Here is a 20,839-nt window from a genome sequence, read left to right on the forward strand (position 1 = left end):
AGGATCTTAGTGCACATTTGGGTAGGGAGCGGGGAGAGGAAGGGAAAAGGAGGTTATTTTAATATAATTGCTTGTTCAGCCCATTAAAAAGAAAATATTTTGCAAAACTCAAATCTAGCACGGTGTAGGATTTGGGAACATGCGTGTGTAAGCAGCCAGGAGGCTTTGTTTTGATTTTTTTTTTCCTTGATATTGCTGTCTTCATTGCTACAGTTGCTGAGATCAGTATATAAAATCGAGGCTGCAAGCAAAAAGGTGATAAATGCAACATTTCTCCTTGACAATGTCATGGGTTCAGACTTTTTGGTAAAACTTAGCAAGGTCTGAACAACCCTGAATATTAAATAGTTCCAATTAACGTTGTGTGCTCAGGCACGTTTGCACACACACAAAATGCCTTTGGCTGATTGCCTCCATGCCACACAAACAAACTGGCATTATGGGCAACCCTGTGACTGACTACTCCATTGTGAGCCTCTGACAGCAAGGAGATACAGCAAGAAGTTGAATGAACTCCTCAGTGGACAACCAAGGAACAGCTTCAATATCCAAGCCTTGGCAAATGCTCCTGGAGGCAAAACTCCCCAGTGCTTCTGGTTCCTTCTGACAGAGCTGTTGGGAGCAGTCTCATTAGCCTCCTAAGTGTTTCCTGCACTCTTTTCTTCACTCTGGATCCCTCTCTCCTGCCTCTTGACCTCGAGGCTCTCTCTGAGAGGAATTTTCACGTGTTAATTATGCCATGGGTAAAACAGCGTGCTATTACTCCACCACATACTCACTGCCTCTTAATTTTTCTGGGATACTCCCACACTGTGAGAAGCACATAGAAATTTGGTGAGCTAACTTTCCCGATTCACGTGCTAGTTACTGAGTGAAAAGGGCTGTGACAATCTGAGGCGGTTTCAGTGAGCCATTCCTTAATCTTTGAGTTTGATCTTTCCCATTGCAGGAGCCGTCCTCCTCCTCCTCCCCGACTTTAACCCCTGCTAATGAAGAAAATGCCTGGGAGAAGAGTCACACTGGGCCCTAAACGATGAGGTCACCCCTTTTCATCAAGGGACAAATCTTCATCAAGGGACAATATTGCACAATTCGCAATCACTCACAGCAGTGATGACTGGAGTTGATCAGTCATGGCCAGACTTTAAGGAAAAAACATTCATTATCAAGCTATGGAAAAGGGAAACAGAAGGTGACTCATAAGCTTTAACCACTTAGAAATCAAAACTGTCACAGGGGTGGTAATTACACCGGTGAAAATGTTCAGTGACTGCTCTCCAACCTGCAGCTCACACCCTGCCAGGTCACCACCACCTTGCAGAGAGAGGATTTTCTTTTCTGAGAATAGCCCTTGCTGGGTGCCAGAAGAGAGGTTTTGCTGAAATGCCACCTCCAATGGAAGATGTAACGTACCCAAGGGTTTTGTGGTGCCACAGTTTCCCAGCAGTCAGGTGGCCATAAAACACAATCATTCCCTATGGACACTGCAATGCCCCCGGAGATCAGAGAGAACCAGACTCCTTGGGCTGCAGAGCACCTTCCTGCTGGTACAATACTGCAGCTCCACAACCCCCTGAGCACATGCTATGCATAAATACCAATTCACAGGCAGCATATCGGCCTCTTGGATTTTCAGCTCAGATCTACATGACAAAATCACCCAGTTTGTTTTTGCTTTCCTCTGAAGATACCTCTCCAAGGATTCCTAGGCTTTTTCTTTGCTTTCCCCAGGTTTTTAGGCCCTCAGAGGCAAATGGACACCAGACAGCTCTTCCCACCAAGGGTGTAAAGCTGATACTCCAGTGTGAGAGGAGCACAATAGCCCATCAGTACTGCACACCCACCACACAGTAGGAGCACCAGGGACAGTATTTCTTGGGACAGCTGTAGACAAGTGTTGGCAAATGTCTCAGACCACTCCTTTCTGCACAGACACTGGGAGCTAAATATTACAGTGCATTTAAATGCCTTTTTATGTCCCAGTTCCTTTAGTGCATCATTTTACATAGCCCCATGGAGCATTAAATCCAATTCTATATGGTTGCATACAAAATAGGAAGCACTATCAACTGCCTGAAAGTTGATACTACAAGGAGAGATCCCATATATAGTATATTCATATATAATACCCATCCCCCCAGTAGATATCCTTTTCATACATCAGTACATTAAAAATAAGATCTTATGTTAGCGTAAGATATCATGAACTCTGCTGGACTCATTCAACCCTGCTTAGTCACCACAAAGATCCCATTTGAAAAAGTGGTGTGAGTAATTCTGAGTGGAAATCAGAAAAAATGAGTAAGGAAGGCCAATGGTAACAGAGGCCAACACTCCCCATCATGCTGGGCAGAATGGCTGCAATGGCACCAAGGCAGTTTTGTCTTTTTATGCCACTTGAGGGGCTTATTTACAAAGGGATAGGGAAAGCTACCCAGAAATCCCTTTAGTAATCCTGAAGAAGGGCAGACATTTTGCCATTGCTACCAGACCCATTAGTAACACCTGCTGATTGAAGGCTTCACTCCATATAAGCACATCCCTTGAGCCACTCTGATGGGCCAAACTTAACATTTTGTTGCCTCAGAGAAGCAAGTGGTGTACTCTGACATTGCTCCAGTGTCCTGACACATTCACCCTGACCCAGGGAAGAGTTTTCCCCTCCCCTTCCTCTGCCATGGATGGAGCAGATCTCAGCCAGCACTGGTCAATCCAGGCTTGCCTGCTGAAGCTGATGGCAGAGCCATTGCCTCCAGCTTACATGCAAAGTTAATATATGCTCAGGTTACCTGAATTCTGAGAAGAAAAGCCATGGGAAATCATTAAAAGGGTTATTTCGTGGTGCATAAGTGGTGCCCAGCATTCAAGCATCTCTGTTCCAGGTCTGGCAGCAAAATCAACCTCCTGGCCCTACTTCAGGTGCCGCAGATTTACCTCTGGTCTCCAGCTGAATGTGGAAAAGCTGAACATCATGCAAGAGCAAGGCAAAAGGAAAATGGTACTAAGTGTCACACTGGGAGATTGCTATGTCAAAAGCCTGGCTCTAATCCTGACTTTCAAATGACACTTTTGTCTGCCCTAAGATGCAGCCAGTGTTACCCCCATGATGGTGTGCCAGGAGAAGCGGTGCCCTGCTGAATGAATGAGGGATGGAGATGGCTGAACAGCCTTCTAAAATAACATATGATATGAATAAAATGGCCTGCAGAGCTCAAGGATTTTCCCCATGCTTCCTCATACCTCATGCAGCAAACATGCAAGAGACATGCAGCACTTGCATCATGCAGGCTCTTGCCACATCATCCCCCTTCTACTCAGAGCCCCAGCTGCTGTAAAACCTCTGCCACTCCCACACATCTCCCCGATGTGCTCATGGTCATGGGACACCCTGTGCCTGAGCTGCCCTGGCCTGAACAGTCACCTCCATGGAGGTTCACCTGTGCAGGGGAACAACCTCTGAGTTGTTCCATCAGATGTCTGTGTACCCATCCACCTTCTGCTGAAGATCTGACACCTTTCTACCAACCCATATCAAGGTTTTGCTTCCATACAGGGCATTTCTACAGCAGTGCTTCAGTCTCTCTCTTACCTAGTAACCACAAGGAAGCACATCAAACTAAGAGGGCAATTAAAGGAAGAAATCTAGGGCAGAAGAAAAGAAAGAAAAACCCTCTGAATCCAAATCATAAATATTTTCCTGCAATGTGTCGTGGTACGTAGACTGCGAAACACGATCTACGCAAACAGATGTAGTGAGGCTTCCTCTTTGGATCATCCTTTTTGGAAAATCCCCAGTAGCTGCAGACAAACCTCGCCTCTGGAAATCCCCTGCTCACTGCTCTACTGTCCTTTTTCCCTGGGGACAAAACCCCAGCTGTGCACTTTACTCTCCTGTGTGGATAGTGGGAGGCCAATCTTGCATGAACAGCATTCAAACAGGAGGCAGGGGTTATTTTTGGCTGCTCTGATAAGGAAAGAAGTCCAGGCTGAGACAGACAGGGAAGAATTAGACATGTCTCAGTTGGCATTTCCCCTACCAGGGGCAGGGGAAAGTTCAGCTGAAGAGGCAGCAAATGGGAGAGTCACATGGATTGGAGCCAGGTCTTTCCCATGCTCCCAGCCCTTCTGAAGCCCAAAACAGGCAAGGGGGACATATCCTGACCACAGGGACCACACCAAGGGTTTCACTATGAAGAGGGCCTCATCCCAGCACAGTGCTGGCAGGATTGTTCCTTCATCCATCCTACTGAGTAGGCTGGGAGGGCCAGCCCAGCAGAGCTCCATGGTCTGGGGTGACTGAATCCCTCCTGGGTGATCTGGAAGCTGCAGTCACTATGGTCATTCAGGACTGTAGAAACTTTAAAAACTACCAGCAAACCACAGGGATAGCTGCAGTTCCTGACAAATACCCTCTCTCCTATGCCAAGGAGATCTTGGCACCAAAAAAAAAAAAAAAAAAAAAAAAGAGCTTGGCACAATAAACTGAGGGCTTCCCTTCAATGAAGTCAGTGCTGGCAGGCACGATGAGTATGTCTGAGGGCAGACACGGGGCTGGCATCACAAGCAGGGATGCGTTGGACCTCAGCAGGGAGGGGAGCTGACACCTCCTTGCACATAGGATTAAAGTGATGTCACCTCATGCATGAAGAAGGGGCCCAGCATGGTGCCAAAACTCAGCTCCCTGCTGCCAGCCTGAAGCTGTCCCACATAAGGGACCCAACTCCTACTTGGCCAAGTCACTACAGAAGTGGGCCTGCAGGAAGATACCCATCACAGCTCCTCATGGGACAGAAGGAGATGATTTTCACTTAGGACAACGCTGGTTGTGACTCATCTGCCAAAACTGGAGGAGTAGTGACATTTCTGGGGCTCAGTACATGGAGCAGACCACCAGCTCTTCTCTTGCTGCCTCATCGGAAATGGAAATTGAAAAAACCTGAAATATCCCAAGAACTGCTACCTTACAGTCACATCCACAGAGCCAAGGGCTTGCACACAGCTGCAGCCAGGTGAGTCACCCTCCAAATCCTGGGGAGGGGGACTGAGCAAGAAGCCAAATGCCACGACCTTCTGAGTGGCCCTGCTTTGTGATGAAACAAATACAATCTCCTTGAGGACTGCACAATGCTGCCACAATTTGTGCTTTGTCTGCCTCTTTCTAAGTTCTTTAGAAGCCTCAACTTCTTTAGCTGTTTAATACTTTGATGGCAGGCCAATAGAATCATTCCCACTTTCTAGATGGAGAAAAGGAGACACAAACAGGAAGCATAAGTCCATGAGAGCTAAAGCATGTCTCAGCAGGACTGAATTAGACCTTAGACTTGCCTTACCAGCAAGTCCAGCCTTCCTCTTTGCTCTGGTGCTTCTTACAGGTCTGAGCTTGGAACTCTGAAGACAGGTGAAAATGAAAGGAAGATGTGGTTCTGTAACTCAAATAGAAAGAGGAAGTCTTTAAAGTCAACAGAGTTTTATTAAATAAGCTCTGGGTCAGTCCACATTCTGCGTCTTGTATGTGTTTGAATAACGCCATTTCCTTCAACAGAACTGTATGAGGCATAGTAGAACACTGATAGTTTTACCTGACTGATGGTGGGGAAACACTAAGAAGTGATCATTTGTTGGACAGTGAGCAACTAATTAGGATTCAGGTAAAAGGGATAAACTCCTGCTGAAGCAGTTTGTGGGCAGGTGGATGCACCTGCAGGCAGCTCTGCACTGGTGTGTGTATCCCAAGGGACCTGACTCATACCACTGCAAACCCACTGGTTTTGGTGATCCAGGTGGCATCTCTGGGGGTTACCTGGTGCAATCACCTGCTCACAGCAGGGCTTGCCTCAAAGACACAGGTGACTTTGCAGCCAGATCCCACTACTCAGCTTTTCTACAGAGAAGAGGAGGGGAAGAAGAAGAAAGCAATTCCCAATCCAGCCCTCAAGATTCAGAGGCTCCCAGGTAGCTGGTTCAGCTCCCTGGAAGGGATGTGATGGAAGGTTCATGCTGCACCAGCCATTTCCTGCTGAGTTGCTGCCAGTGCAGTCAGCGCTGTGAAAATCCCACCACCGGCAGCGCAAATCTGGGTCAGCATCTTGAGACACCCCGTGGAAACAAATGTTCCCTCTCTCCCTCTGTCCTGGCTCAGGGTGTGCACTGGCCCAGCTTGTCTTTGACGAGGATTTCCATCCACTGCCCTTCACCCACCCAACACACCCACCCACCGTTTTTTGGACGCGTTCCCAAATTCATTCCGAGCCCCCAGCAGCCGCAGAGCGGGACATTTTTAGCGGGTGAAACGCAAAGGAAAATTCACATGGAGCAACGTGCCTTGCAGCTGGCATCTCAAGTGAACAAAATCAGGGCGTGCTCCAGATTTGCTGCAACTGCCCTGAGAAAGGTTTTTCCAGCCCCACTGCCATGCGAGTGCTTCTGCTGCGCTGCGCTCATTAAAGTCTCCTCCTAATCTCCAGCGAATATTTGCCCAAGGCCCTCGGCCCACGTCTTAAAATTGACATGAGACTGGAAGTCTCTGATAAAAGGAGACATGAGACAGCGGCAGTCGGAGATATCAAAGGTCAGAGTTGAAATATATTGCAGATCCAAACAGATTTAGCCTGCTCGTTTTTAGCTGCTTCCCATCAGTGCACCACACTTCCCCCTAAGAGTTACAGACAGAAAATAAGTGCAGGCTGCACTATCCGTGTGGCAAGGAGTGGAGACTCCAATGCAGCCACACCTCTCGTGCAACAGCCTTGGGGAGGATGTGGCAGGGCATCCCAGTGGATCTGCAGAGCCTTCCCTGCTCCCTTCCCCAGAGCTGAGAGTCCTTATGGCTCCATTGCAATCAGTCAGTAAGAGACTTGAAATCTTTCTTCTAAACTTTCAGTGGGCTCATAATTTAATTTTCAGGTCACAGCCCTCTCCATCTCTTGTCTCCCTGCTCTGCATCAGAAATACCAGTTACACAGGCAACACCTCCCTGCTGTTCTGGGCTGAATCCTTTCCCAGCTGGGAAACACAAATGGCCATCCCTTTGATCCTGCTGGGCTAATTAAGGCTAGATAGGAACAGGACTGGGAAGCAATTCAAGGGAAAATTGTATCTTGTTCCCCACTATCTCACAGAAAATGTCCTCCAAAGTCAGCAGTTTAGATGAAAAAGGGGGGAAAAAAGGGAGAGGCATTGAACAGACCTCCACTTACATCAGGGTAGCGAGGAAACGTTCAGAGAAGTTTCTTAGCAAGGTAGTAGCAGACAGAGACCAAGAGCTGTGCACAAAAAGTGAATTTTTTATTCCCCTTGGGTTCTGGGATGTGGGCTGTACCATGATTAGCAGCTCCATTTCCAGTTTCTCCATCACATGAAAGTGAGTCCCAAAGAATCTGACTAGAGGTACTGGTTCCCAAGCAAAATCAATTCTTTAAGTCCATTAGGCACAGCCTAATCTAGGGTTTGGAGAAATTATTCGCTCCGAATGAAAACCTTTTTTAATGTTACATGAACCAAAACATTCTTTTAAGGAGCATTTAATTTTGTAGAAAATAGCATCAGTAAAAAAGGAAACCAAAACCTGCGCTAAATTTCTGCACAGCCTGCAAAGCCTCATTTCCTATTTCCTAACAAAAATGCTACCATGAAACAGTTTCAAATTTTTAATACCCTGCAAAAGTGTTAACAGTTAGTGGCCACGTGTAATTCAAAAAAAATCCCATCTGATAACTCTGAGTCATCAAAACTGAAGCAAAAATCCTGCAAAAGCAGGCATTTTGCAAGACTGTCATTACTCTGCCCCTTAAATAAGCCTTATTAACAGGAAGACTCGAGGTGGCCCAGCAATAGCCTGCTGCATGGAAGTTAATCAGAAGGAGCTAATTTAGGATCCAATGTTCCTGAAACATTTTGTGGACTTGCTGGAAATTCTCAAGGAGCCATTTAAAAAAGGCTTTTTTTAAGGAGCCGCTTGTCAGTTTAACCCACGTTTGAGGCTATTATTTGCCAAGCTGAGGAGTGGAGCCAGCTTGCACACAGCAGAGGGCTACAGGGAAGTGGAGGGCTCTCATCCAAGACAAGTCCAGATGAGGCTTCCAAATCAATTTAAAAGGCCTGCCTGAATATAATTGCCTTCTTTTCTCGGGAACTGCTAAAAGACAATCAACAGCTACATGGCCCTTTCTTTTGTTTTAGACAATTTGAGGGAGAGGAAAAACATTGTTCTTAGCACAAAAAATCCATCCAAGCAAAACATGTTTGAAACAATCCCAAGCATGAAACTATTTTTATTAACAAGTTGCAGTAGTTCATTCTTCCCTTGTGCCTGTTGGATGACATTAGCAAGACAGTAGCTCATGGCAGGGCACCGTGGATGATTTAAAAACTTTCCCCTATTAGCAAAGCTGAGTAACCTTGTTACTTACAGCAAAAATTGTAAAAAGGCTTATAAGGGAATCAGAGAATAAAGTTCTCCTAAGCTTTTTGATCTGAAAATTTAATTTTTCAGACACTGGTATCTGGTACAGGTCAGAGCAAGAAATTATGTAGTTTCAGGGACACATTCAACTCTAGCATTTCCAACTCTGTGTCATGATAAACATAAAAGTCCATTTTTTGGTTTTTCTGTTAGCTAGAAATAAAAAATAAATAAATTCAGAAGTGCAGAAATACCTCGCTTCTGCAATACCACAATATGAAGTGCTGTTGCCTTTGTTAGGTTTTAATGTTAATATTCCCTTCAACTTAAATCAACCAAACAAAATGCCTTCCTCTTGTCACATCAGACCAGTCTGGCACCACTCAGAACAAGCTGAAGATGCCCAAAGCAGCCATGGGCCCCCTCCTTCTACCCCCTGAATGCTGGTGTGAGCCCACGACCTGTTATATTCTGACAAACTCCATTTTCCAATGCAGATGAGGTTTGGAGAAGAGCTCTGAGCCATCCCTGGGGAAAGCAGCTCCAAAGGCTCCGTGCCGAGGCACACAAACACAGGCTGAGCTGAGTGCTCTCCTGTCCAAAAACAGGCACAAATTCGGCACAAAAAACATTTTACCAGGGCTGCAACAACCTCCTCCTTGCTTTTCTTATCCTTGTGTAATGATTTCATGCTCAGATTGCAAGGGCTTTTTTTTCCCCCTTCTCTGTGCTCCAGGCTTGTGGATTCTACCTCAACGTACACATTAAACAGAGGCTGGCAGCACTCTATAATCACCCAGGAATGCAATGGGTGTCACATGGGGCTTTGCTCAATACAGCTGTTCACTGGCCCAGCTGAACAATAAACATTTGAAGTATGGCAAATGTTCTTTGAGCTGGAAGGTTTGTTATTAGTGTAAATAGAAAAGGACTCTTGAAATGGCCCAACGACTTCAGCGGCACTTCAGGAGTGCCCAAAGTTATGAGGCTGGAGAATACAGAAGTTGAAAACCAAGATGTTATTTTCTTGTTATTCGAGCAGTGAGAATTCATTTAAAAATATCTGTATGACCTCAGGGGAGTCACAACCACAGAACCCAGAAGATTAAAAGAAAATAAGCTTAAAATACCTTCCTCAGAGAGTCATGCATTTCTTTCAGGATTGTAAGAAGTGATGGGCAAACCTAAAAAGGTCCAGAGGTTTGGATACATCTCCAGAGCAGCTGATGTCTTTCTTAAAATCCCCCTCAGGGAAGATTTCTGCTCACATTTATTAGGAACAAGGAAGCTGGTAAGGTTTGAGCTCATGCCTTTGCACTGCCAATCCGAGTCCTTCACTACCTGCCACTACACAAATAATTGAGTCTCCAAATCCAACACCAATAGCAACAATGTTGGCCAAACCCCAGAAGAGTTAAGAAGCTGTAAAGAACCATAAGAAGCTGTTCAGATGGTATTTTCTTTGGGAAGAGGGTCCTGGGAGAGATTAAAAACACAGAGAGTCACAAAACAGAAGAAAATACAAGCTGAGGCTCTCTCAGAGTGTGCAGTTTTCCCCATCAGAGATATTCTTCCTGCCAGACTACTCATAGCTGACTGCATCTGCACAGCAACCAGCCAGCAACTTTTTTTTTTTTTTTTTAATTTATATTTGCTCTGAATTACATGTTTTCTGGTGTCAGCTTTAGAGGTAGATAAAACCTAGCTGCAGCAACAGCTTTTAAATCAGCTATCATCTGTGCTTCAGTCAACAGAAACCTTTAATTAAAGCATTGAGTTACACGGGTTCTGGTTACCATATAACTAGCAACATCTTCAAATATTTGGATTGTAAACAATCTTCATAACTTGGAGACAGGCATCATCTTTCCTACTTCACGTTGAAGGCTTTGCAGGCATTTTGTAGAGGTCTGGCAACAGGGGATGACAGAAGGAAGTGCTGATAAGGCACTGCAGCTCAGCAGTAAGGTAGTACAGGGAAAATACAGTAGACATATTATGGTTTGTAATCTCTTCTTTTCCTTGCTTTGGGGAAAAAAAAAAAAAAAGAAGCCTCTAGGATATTTGCATTTATATTATCCCAGACCTGGATTTGATGGTGCACCAAGGCATGAAGCTCCCTAATGCTCCGGTTGAAAGTACAAAAGGATGCTGATTTTACTTACTAGCCAGCTGCTTTCAGTAGTGTAGAGCTACTTCTTTAAAAGTGATATTGTAAGCATCCTATTTAATCTTGCTCTTCACATTCAGGAGAAAGGACTTGCATATTAAAAAAGAGCACTGGACATTAGAAGGATTTACGGAGGAAAAGAAGAAATGAAGAGATTCCTATTAGCAAGATGAAAAACATTAGATGTGCTAAATCAGTAGGTATTCTGATTAGCATGCAATAAGTATCTGCTCAATCTAAATGGGCTGAGCCTGCTAAAATACTCCACAGGCCAGATGTACAATGGTGTTCAGACAGGCAGGTAACTTTAAATTCTGACTCAATTCAAAGGAATAGAATTTTGTATATCTGTACCTTTTTGTGAGTATCAATTACAAATGATTTCTGCTCCATGTTCCTCTACCATCAATCAAGAGATAGTCTGCTGTCTACCATCCAATACTAAAATACATGTCAAACAGGATCCCCCACAGAAGAACAGACAGCAGATGATGGTAGACATATGGCTATCATTTGAAATCCTGCCCTTACCCAAAACTGTGAAATTGCTATATTTACCTATTCCAAAAAGCACTCTGAGGTCTCTGGGTTTAGGTTGCACTTTAATGAAGCATTTCAGAAGAGGAGAAGCATTCAAGTGTAAAGCCATGACCCAAACCAGAGTCTGTACCTGCCACCAATCCCTGGAGGAAGATACATTTATGAGAACCCTGTCAGATCCAAGCTCATCAGGTTCACCAGAAAGTCTCTGCATGAGAACAGCTGCCCTAGAGAAACCTGCTAACACCCAGCCTAAGCCTCAGCTATGTAGATGTCTCCTCCATCTCTCACTTCTCTTGAGAGATGAGTCCAGCAGGCTCTCTCCTAAGGTCATCACCTCCCAAAAATGACACTTTAGGGACATCACCTTCTCCCCAAGCCTTTGAGCATTAACAGTATTTTTATAGCAGCTGGCCTAGAAGGGGAGATTCAGCTCCTTTCTCAGCCCACCTCATACCTTCTCATGGGGCATTTAATTGCCAAATGCAGCCAGATTAGAGAGTTGGTGAAGAACAAAACAGAGACAAGAACATCTCTGCACCTCTCCCTCTGGAGTAAAAAAATCCACTGTTCATGGGACTAGACAGAAAGAGGGAGAAAACAAGCACTGAGGGGGCATCAGCCTAGAGCCTGGTCAGGCTGGTCTGGTCCCTGCTTCTGAGTCTGTGTTTGGGTTTTAATCAATAAGCACTCAACATTTAGTGTTGTGATATAAACAGCCACTGAAGGAGCTCCAATCTGGGCCAATGCCTAAGAGAATGCTATTAAAATGCAACAGACATTGCCTCATTAAGGACCTCACAGCACAAAATGTCCTATTTTGCAGAGATAAGCATGAGACACCTTGCCTTGTCTTGGAAGGCTTTTAAAGGGTTGTGGTATCATATTCAGCTCAGTGGGGAGATTTTGGTGACTCACCAAAGCAGGATCAGGTCGTTATGGCAATAGATCTCACTAAACACAGAGGCACATCCCCAATTTCCAGAGTGCCCAGCACACTGCCACGCTTCCATGTCTGCACTGAGCCACAGGGCAGGCAGGTGCTGGGAATATTGTTATTCTTCTGGCATCCCAAAGCACACGACCACACCACTTAAAGCACTGCCTTTAGGCACTTCACATTTATTTGCTTGTCTGCTCCCCACAACAGGTATATTTCTGTTGGAATTTTTAGTTGGGGTTTTTTGTGGGCTGCACTTCGAAATCCTTAATCTTCCTTAAAGAAGCAAGAATATATTGTGTGTTCAAAGCAGTGTAGATATAGCTAGGAAGGCCCCCTCCTCTAATTAAAACCACCCACTTACTTTTTGTGTACAGAGAAACAACACAGCAGGAAACAAGCGTCATATCAAATACCCCCTTATGGTAATTGTGGTTAAATACTGACTTTTTAATGGTAACATACTTATTGGGGTTTGGCAACAGATGCAAAAATAAGTAATCACTTTTTCTGGAGGGCTACCAAAATGGCAGGTTTCCCAAGTCAATCAGTTCTCCCAGGGACTGGGAATGTAGAAAGCAATTTAATGCTGCAAGGAATATGACAATCTATTTATAATGGCACAGTGTGAGAGGCTGAGAGGAGAAACTGCAGCTGTTGTATAAGGATTGTAACTGACTGATTGTTTCTAACAAAATGTATTGCTATATCAGAAGGAAGTACAAGTTTAGCTGCCTGGCTGATTTTCTTTCCCCTGTACAGGTGTGGTGCCAGCTTGAATGAAATCAGGCACCAAGACTAAAAACAGCACTTTGTGATCTCTCTCTCGACACTCTGGGGTAGCCTTTGTCAACTCTCTTGGGGACTCACTGCATCAGAACCCATCCAGCCTTTGTTAAAGGGAAGAGAAAAGCTAGCCCAGATTCAGAAAATCCCATGGGAGCATCACGAGGGATAGAGAGCATCCTTGAGTGTTAAATAATAGTCCTCCCTCTTCAGTTCTTGAAAAAACTTTGCTTCCTGTCTCATATTTACTTCTTTTCCAGCTTCCATATGTATTTCTATGGGCTGTTAAATAACAGTCCCTCCATCCTAAGGGAAGGCTGCTTGCCAGCACAGAAAATCAAATGATTCCTGCATTCTCTGTACAGCACATTACACATGCCAGATGTTACAGTGACTATTACGTTTAGGATCAAGGACACAAAAAAAACAGCAAACAGCAAAATTATCAGGGCACCCAAAGCCACCCACTTTGAAGAAACCATGATCCAGCAGCTGGCCCACCCCAGGACACTTGGGTTTATACTGTGCTTTTCACCCTGGTTTGAAGGGGCCAAGGACTGGAGCAGCAGCAGCTCAAGACTTCTCCAGCAATGTATGCAAGGCCCAACATCCTTTGTAAAAAAGCTGAAACAGAGAACAGGCATAGCAAAACATGCTTTTATCAAGAAGGATGCTCAGCATGATCTTGCTCTTAATACAAGCAAGGGGACTTTTTGCTCGTTGATGTGGTTAACCATAGTGCAGGGTGTAGTTCATCTCCAAAATCTGTGCTCATGCTTTCCCTGCAAGATAATCCAAGCCTGATGATTTCTTTCCTCCACCCTTATCTATTATATTATTATCTATTATTATAGTCAGCTAAAATTTGGGAGACAGAGAGATGAGAAACCTCCTGCTTGTAAATCACTCTGTTTTACCCTTGGAGCATGCATTTTCTATGGCTGTTTGGTGGAAACAAACCCAGGCCTCAGTTTATGCTTCCCACTACCCCAGCTTCCTGAAAGCCAGATACCAGCAGATACTTAGGAACCCTTGGGTCTCTTGATTATGAGGATGAAGGGCTGGTAAAGACATCCAGACAATTAACATGTGTCCCACTGTTTTGCCTTTCCCCATCACCTCAGGATCATTCTCTGGCACACAAAGGTCTGATGCACACACTCATGCTGTCTTCAGAGTGGTTATTCCTGTGGATTGTCTCCAGCTAGCATGGTACATCTTGGATATGTGGCATTTCCATGGGGATTTTTGCCCATCTGGAAGAAGCCCCAGATTATTTAGCAGGTTAGCTACAGTGCCAGCTCGAGGTGACACCCAGAGATGCCACCACACCAGGTGGGGGTCACCCCAGCACTGAGACTAAGCCAAAGCAGACTGCCCCACATCACTAAGGACCAGACCAGGCACCTGGCTGCTGCAATCCATTCAATCCCAGCTGGCTCTAGCATGGCAAGTCACCTACACACACAAACCTTGCACCTGGGGGAGGTGGGGGTGGGTTTTGTGCTGTTTGCAAAGAGGTTTATTGCTCTTTGGATCATAAAGACAGCTGTGGCAATATGACTCTACCTGCTCTCCCAGCCCTGCCCATTGGCACAGGGGGAAAATAATTTTTGTCTTACATTCTAGATGGGCAGCTGGCACATGAGAATAAGATCTGTATAAATATACAGAGTTCTAGCACTTCTGCAGCACCTTTCATCAGGGATCTTGCAGCACTTTGAAACACTGAACATCACCAGACCCCTGTATGGGCTGGGGTATGAGGGGAAACTGGGAGAGAGCTCTTACAGTGCCCTGTTTCTGCATTCCCTGTTCTTGGTGTAAGAACAAGAAACCAAGAAAGTAACCTGAGAAACGGTGTCTGGGGCTTCAGGGGATTTTTGCTTCTAGAAAGTTTCCATTTGTGTATTGCAAAACTTTTTCTTTCAAAACATTGATTAGAAGATAATTTTAGTTATGTTCAGAGACCAAATCCTAAACCTGGTGCCTTCTGGGAGCCTCAAGTCAGGCTCCATGGTTCTGCTGCATGCACTAAAGCTCTCCAGCCATTGCTCAGTTACAACATGCACATGGATGGTCTGGACACACCAAGCAGTGATATCAAGAAGCCAATGCAATTATTCTTCACTCTTCAACACTGAAGAGTGAATTCAAGTAGTGCTTTAGAACTGAAACTAGTTTATAGTATTAAAAGGCACCTTTTTACCACTTCTGATTAGTCCAGTGAGGCCTTACTACAATTAAAATTAGATTTAATAGGTTTTCAGTAACCAAATAAAAGCCCTCAATATTACCTACCCTTTGGCCTCATCTAAACTGCAAGACTTTGCTATACCACCCACCTCTATGGTACATGAGATACTCTTTCCTTCCCCTCTCAGCAGCTTAGTTTCTGTGTGGAAGTAAAGCTGTCAGAGACCAAAGGCAGCTGCAGCATGCTCCAGCCTCCCAGGGCACCTGCTGAGCATTTCTGTCCTTCAGCCAAGGCCCTCTGAGTGGCTGTGCCAGAGCAGGAGCTCAGCTTCTCCAGCCCATCACAATATGGGGCAAGAAGGCATCACTCAAGGGGGACCAGAAGCACAAGCACACAGCAGGTGGGGATTCCTGTAAGAAACCAAGATGAATCCTGCTGGTTCTGGGAGCCAAGAGAGAGCCCCCAAGCAATCCCTGCTCTGTGGTTCCCTCCCTAAATTGCATGCACCCCCACCCTTTCCCAAAGCCAAAGGGCAGAAAGAAGTCCACATCTGAGAGTCCATCCTCCCTGAAAATTCTTCCTGTGTAAGCTACTACCTTCAGGTACAGGATCACAGCAAAAATACCTCTGCCACAGCATCCTCTTTCTCCTTAAACCCAAGAGCTCCACCCCACAAGACATCCTAGGTGCTCCTGAAAGAGGCCAGCACACAGAAGCAGCTCTGCCATTGGGGTGAGTGGGTGCAAGGGCAGCACAGAAACTGATGGCAGCAGACAGGCACCCCTGGATTCAGGCTGCTGGCAGCTCAAGGTATTGACAGTGACCTTATGTAGTCAAATCCTGCAGCTGCACCTCAGCAGCAGGAAACCAGGCAGAGAGGAGGAACAGCACTCCATCTTCAGAAACCTAGAAGCACTCTGGTGAGGAATGCCCACACCAAGACAAAGGTTGCTTCATTTTAGCAGCTGGATGCTGCACACATCTCTTCAACTGCAGTCTTTTTATTAGTCATATATTCATAGATGCCAAGAATCTAGCTACAAAGAGCACTGTACAACTCAGGCATGGAAAAAGTTAGTTCTTTGTGGTATCACATTTTAGATGAGAAACCATTTCCTCTCTTCCACAGCAAAGCAAGAAAGCGTAGGTTTCAGTTTTATCAGTCATTGCATCTGTGCCTTCTTAACAAGTAAAAGTCTGTGAGCCAAAAATGTATCTTCCCCTCTTTGACATTCATGTAAATTTAAAACATGTATAGCTTCATTGGAGTTTACAATGGTAAAAATGATGAATGCTGGAATTTTGGTTTTTTCATTCAATTGTTTCACAGAATAATATGCTTTCTCTTGAAAGTCTCAAAAGTTACTTCTCAAGCTAAACCACTGTGGATTTTCAATGTGCTGCTGCAGATGGATTCAGGGTGGGTTTTGGATGAGTTACCTGTTGTGGGATAACAGCATGGCAGTCACAGGGGTGGCTGGGGAAAAGGAAGCACTCATTGTTGCTCACCACCCTTCTAGCTGGTTCCTTCCAGTCACACCACAATCTGCTTTAACCATTTAAGGGACAAACCTTTTCCTCTTCTGGCATTTGTTATTTCTTCCACTTCTTGTTACTGCAACAGAAACCCACAAGTATCTATTTTAAGGTTATCTTTACACCCTGAATTTTCACCAGGAGGTTAGAAAAGGTTGGCAGTGGGGAGATGTATCTTTCTGTCCTTTATCTCATGTCTAGACATTCAGGTATCTTCAACAGGGACATTACTTCTTTAGTGCCTTTCCTCAGCTGAGCTAAGTGTAATTCTCAGTGTATTTCTGTGGCTATCCATAACTTTTTTATCTGCCTCTCTGCTTAGCTAGCTGTCTGGTTTGATATTTCCAGTTTGCACTTAACCAGGCTGGATATCCCCCCTTTGTCTTTCCCCATAGTCATATGCATCAATCAGAGCCCTTTTCATTCTTTCTGCAGCAGATAGGGAAGAAATATAGATGGAGCCATGCTCATCAATGCTTCTAAACAAGAAATCAACACCACACAAGAGGCTCTGGCTGTATCAACCTTAAGATGTGGTAATAATTTGAAATAGAATATAAGTCTATAAAATATTAAAAAAATGCAAGTAATAACAACTTATGTAGGAAAAATGTTGACCTCTTAGTAGGAACTACACTATGGCTCATAAAAATACATCCCTGTGAGCAAAAGGCCTGGTTTTTATTGTAGTCATTTAACCAATGAATAATTTCAGATGTAGAAAAGACAAAATAATTTTTACAGATATTACACCCATTTTGGTAGCAGAGCAGGAAACACTGCCCAGGTGACCTTCTTTAAGGATGAGATTTTCACATTCCTACCACTAATAACTGCTGTAATTGTTAAGGGTATTTAATTCATTGGTTTTAATAAAGCATGACAATAGCTGATGAACACTGCACCAGAATGTCACTGCTATCACTTTCCCTCTGGCATCTCAGCTTCCCAGTGCTCAGAAAACAGTTTCAGCATTCCCATCTGAGTTTTTCAATAACAAATCTCACATCTCTAGTCAGTCTAGAATATTATATTACCAATCTTTTTCAGAAACATCATCACTCACACATCCTGCACCTACTGACAAAGTAGAAGGCAAAACCATCCATCACTGGAATTAGTCTCCCACACAGCTGTCACTTGCAAGAAACAGGGATCCAGTCTTCTTTCCCAATCTCCAGTCATTCCCATCCCTTGATACCTGACATGGAACACAGTGTTGGATGACACCCTCCAACCCTCTTTGCCCCAGAATTTTGCCCTTACAATCCTGATACACCAAAATCCTTGGCCTGTTGCTATGATTACAGAACAGTCTCTCTACCATGCTGCTGGCTTTTCACACTCACAGTGTTTTTCAAGAAGTTATTTATATAAAGGTTGAGCTCTGGGGAAAGTTTAAGTTATACCCCTCCAGAAATTACTGTGAGGGAAAAAAAACCAACAAAAACAACAACAAATTTTAAACTTTTAAAAAACATTTCAAACAAGTACAACTAATTAGAGCCTGATCAAAGCCAGAAGCCCTCTGGAGCAGCTACATTCTCTATATTAGTGAAAATCAGGCCATTTAGATAGTTATTTAAATAAGGAGTATTGGAACTAAGCCAAAGCCCTTTGAAATCAATGGGATTTTTAATGACTTCAATGCAATTTGTATAATAGCTTTAAAAAACAACCTATTTAATTCATTGTTGCTGCTGACTGTCACAATATAGATTGAGATATTTTCCAGCTGCAAAATCCACATGGGGTGAATAAATTCACACAGAATTGCTTAATTTGAAAGAGACCTCTTGAAATCACCTAGTCCAAGCAGGGCCAGCTACAGCAGGTTGCCTGAGACTATGTTCAGCTGGATTTGGAATATCTTGAAGGATGGAAACTCCATAACTCTTCTGGGCAACCTGTCCCAGTATTTAAGTACCCCCACAGTTAAAACTAGAAACAAAACCAAACAAAACCAAGCATTTACTGCTTTCCCTTTGTCCACCAAGGTAGCGATAACCTCGTAGAAGACAAAATGGTTGCTCAAGGGTGATTTCATCTTTATAAATCAATCCATGCTGACAACTCCAAATGACCTCCTTGTCCCTTCATGTGTTAGGAAATACATTCCAGGAAGTTTTTCTCCTTCACTTTCCCAGGCATCAAGGTGAGGATGATCAGCCTGCAGTTTCTCAGAGGTCCTTCCTGCCTTTCTTGACACAGAAGCTTTAAGGAATCTTCAAGGACCTCTCCCAGCCATAATTTCACATAGCTAAAGGTAATCAATGGCCTTGCAATGACATCAGCCACGTCCCTCAGCTCTCAGGGATGCAGGTCCAGTGTGCTTAAGGGCTCCCTGGCCTAAGCCTCCTTCACTGGTGGCAAATCCTCCTTGTTCCAGACTTTTTCTCTAGTCTCAGGGGCCTGGGATTCCCAAAAGCTAATTTTACTGTTTGAGTGTGAAGCAAAAACATCTGCTGCCCTTTGCTCATTCTCCTTTTCAGAATGGTCCCTTCTTGAGCTTGGAGAAGGTGATCCTTGAATAAGACCCAGCTTTCCTGGGCCCCTTGTCTCTCCAGGGCCATGTCCTATGAGATTCTTCCAAGCAGCTCTCTTAGGCTGAAATCTGCTATCCAGAAATCCAGGGCTACTTACTGCTCTGCTCCCTCTTCTCAGAGTCCTGAATTCCTCCATCTCACAGCCTGTAGCCAAGGCTGACTTTGACTTATATCCCAGTCTAGTTCTTCCTTGTCTGTATCAGGTCCAGGAAATCACCTTTCCCTGTTGGCTCCTTGACTACCTGTGCCAGAAACATCAGCAGGATACTCCAGAAGCTTCCTAGATTGCTTGTGCCCTGCTGTATTATTCTACCAGCTGTTGTGGGTCCCCCACGAGGATGAGGGCCTGTGAACATAAGGCTTCTTCCATTTGTCTGAAGGTCTCATCTGTTACTTCTTCCTAATCAGGAGTCCATAGCAGATACCCATTACAGCAGCACCCATATCAGACTGCCAACTCCTGGTCCATTCCAAGGCAAAAGTTGTCAAAAATCTATTTACAAGTTTCTATAAGTGAGAAAGGAACAATATTTTTGTAGTCATTTCTACTTAAAAAAAAAAACAAAACAAAAAAAAAAAAAAAAAAAAAAAAACAAAAAAAACAAAAAAAAAAAAAAAAAACACCAAAAAAAAAAAAACACCAACACTCCAAAAAACACAAACCTGCAACTCCACAACTGAGTGCACCCTTTCCCATTATAAAGGTACACTGGGGAAATTCAATGTGCCAGGTCAGGCTTCAGTTTTGGAATGTCATGCCAGGCACCACAAATGTGTGATTGCACACTCAAAGACTGTTGTAACTCAAGTCAAGGTTTTCTACCTGGCCTTTGATGAAAATGAACTTAATAGTGATGCAGCAGTCCTGAACAAGATCCCACTAAAATGTTTCACCTTAGAAACATAGGGAGGGGTTTTGGAGAGGTACAGATAAACTGGAAAGGAGCTCTGGGGGCAGATAAGTTTTGGAGAGGTACAGATGAATTGGGAATTGGCTCTGCTGAGCTGTGTGAGCCCAGGTGCTGGCAGAGCTGGAGATTTCAGTGATTCTGGCATGTCCCAGTGCATTGTCACTACTGTCCATGACATGGTGCCAGAGGATCCTGGACTCACAGGGAGCCTTCCATCCTCTGGGCCAGCAGGTCAACATGCTGCCACTCCAGCCTGAGAACAGCCACACAGGAGGTGTAGCCAGGGTCTGCAGAGAGTCCAGGCCACCAAGGCAGCCCAGAGTGACAAGGACAAGCTGGAAAGTCGAGTCCAGGGGTGAGGATCTGACCCTTAATCAGCAGGGCACCTGGCCAGGTGCTACAGAGGTATTCCCAAGCAAAGGGAGTTGATGCCTCTAAGGACAGGGAACAAACCCATGCTCACCCACCTGGAAAGGCAAGGCCATCCACCCCCAGGAGGAGGCAGGAAATCCAGAGACATCTCAATATAGGAGAGCCTTCCTATTTGTGAGGCAGAATTTTGCAGAATAAATCATGGAATGGTTTAGGCTGGAAAAGACCTCTGAGATCACCGAGTCCAACCATAAACTTAACACTGCCAAGTTCACCAGAAAAGCAAAAAATATGTTTGCCACAAGGGAAAATTGTTATTTTCCTTTAATTCTGACACAGTGAGATCCCTCTCAGGTCTTGTTTCTCTGCTTCTCAGCCTCTCCTTTACTTCACAAGGCTATTTTCTGTTGCTCTAATAATAGATCACGCTGTAATTCTCA

Source organism: Oenanthe melanoleuca, chromosome 3 (genome assembly GCF_029582105.1).
Source record: "Oenanthe melanoleuca isolate GR-GAL-2019-014 chromosome 3, OMel1.0, whole genome shotgun sequence".
In the NCBI taxonomy this organism is placed as follows: domain Eukaryota; kingdom Metazoa; phylum Chordata; class Aves; order Passeriformes; family Muscicapidae; genus Oenanthe; species Oenanthe melanoleuca.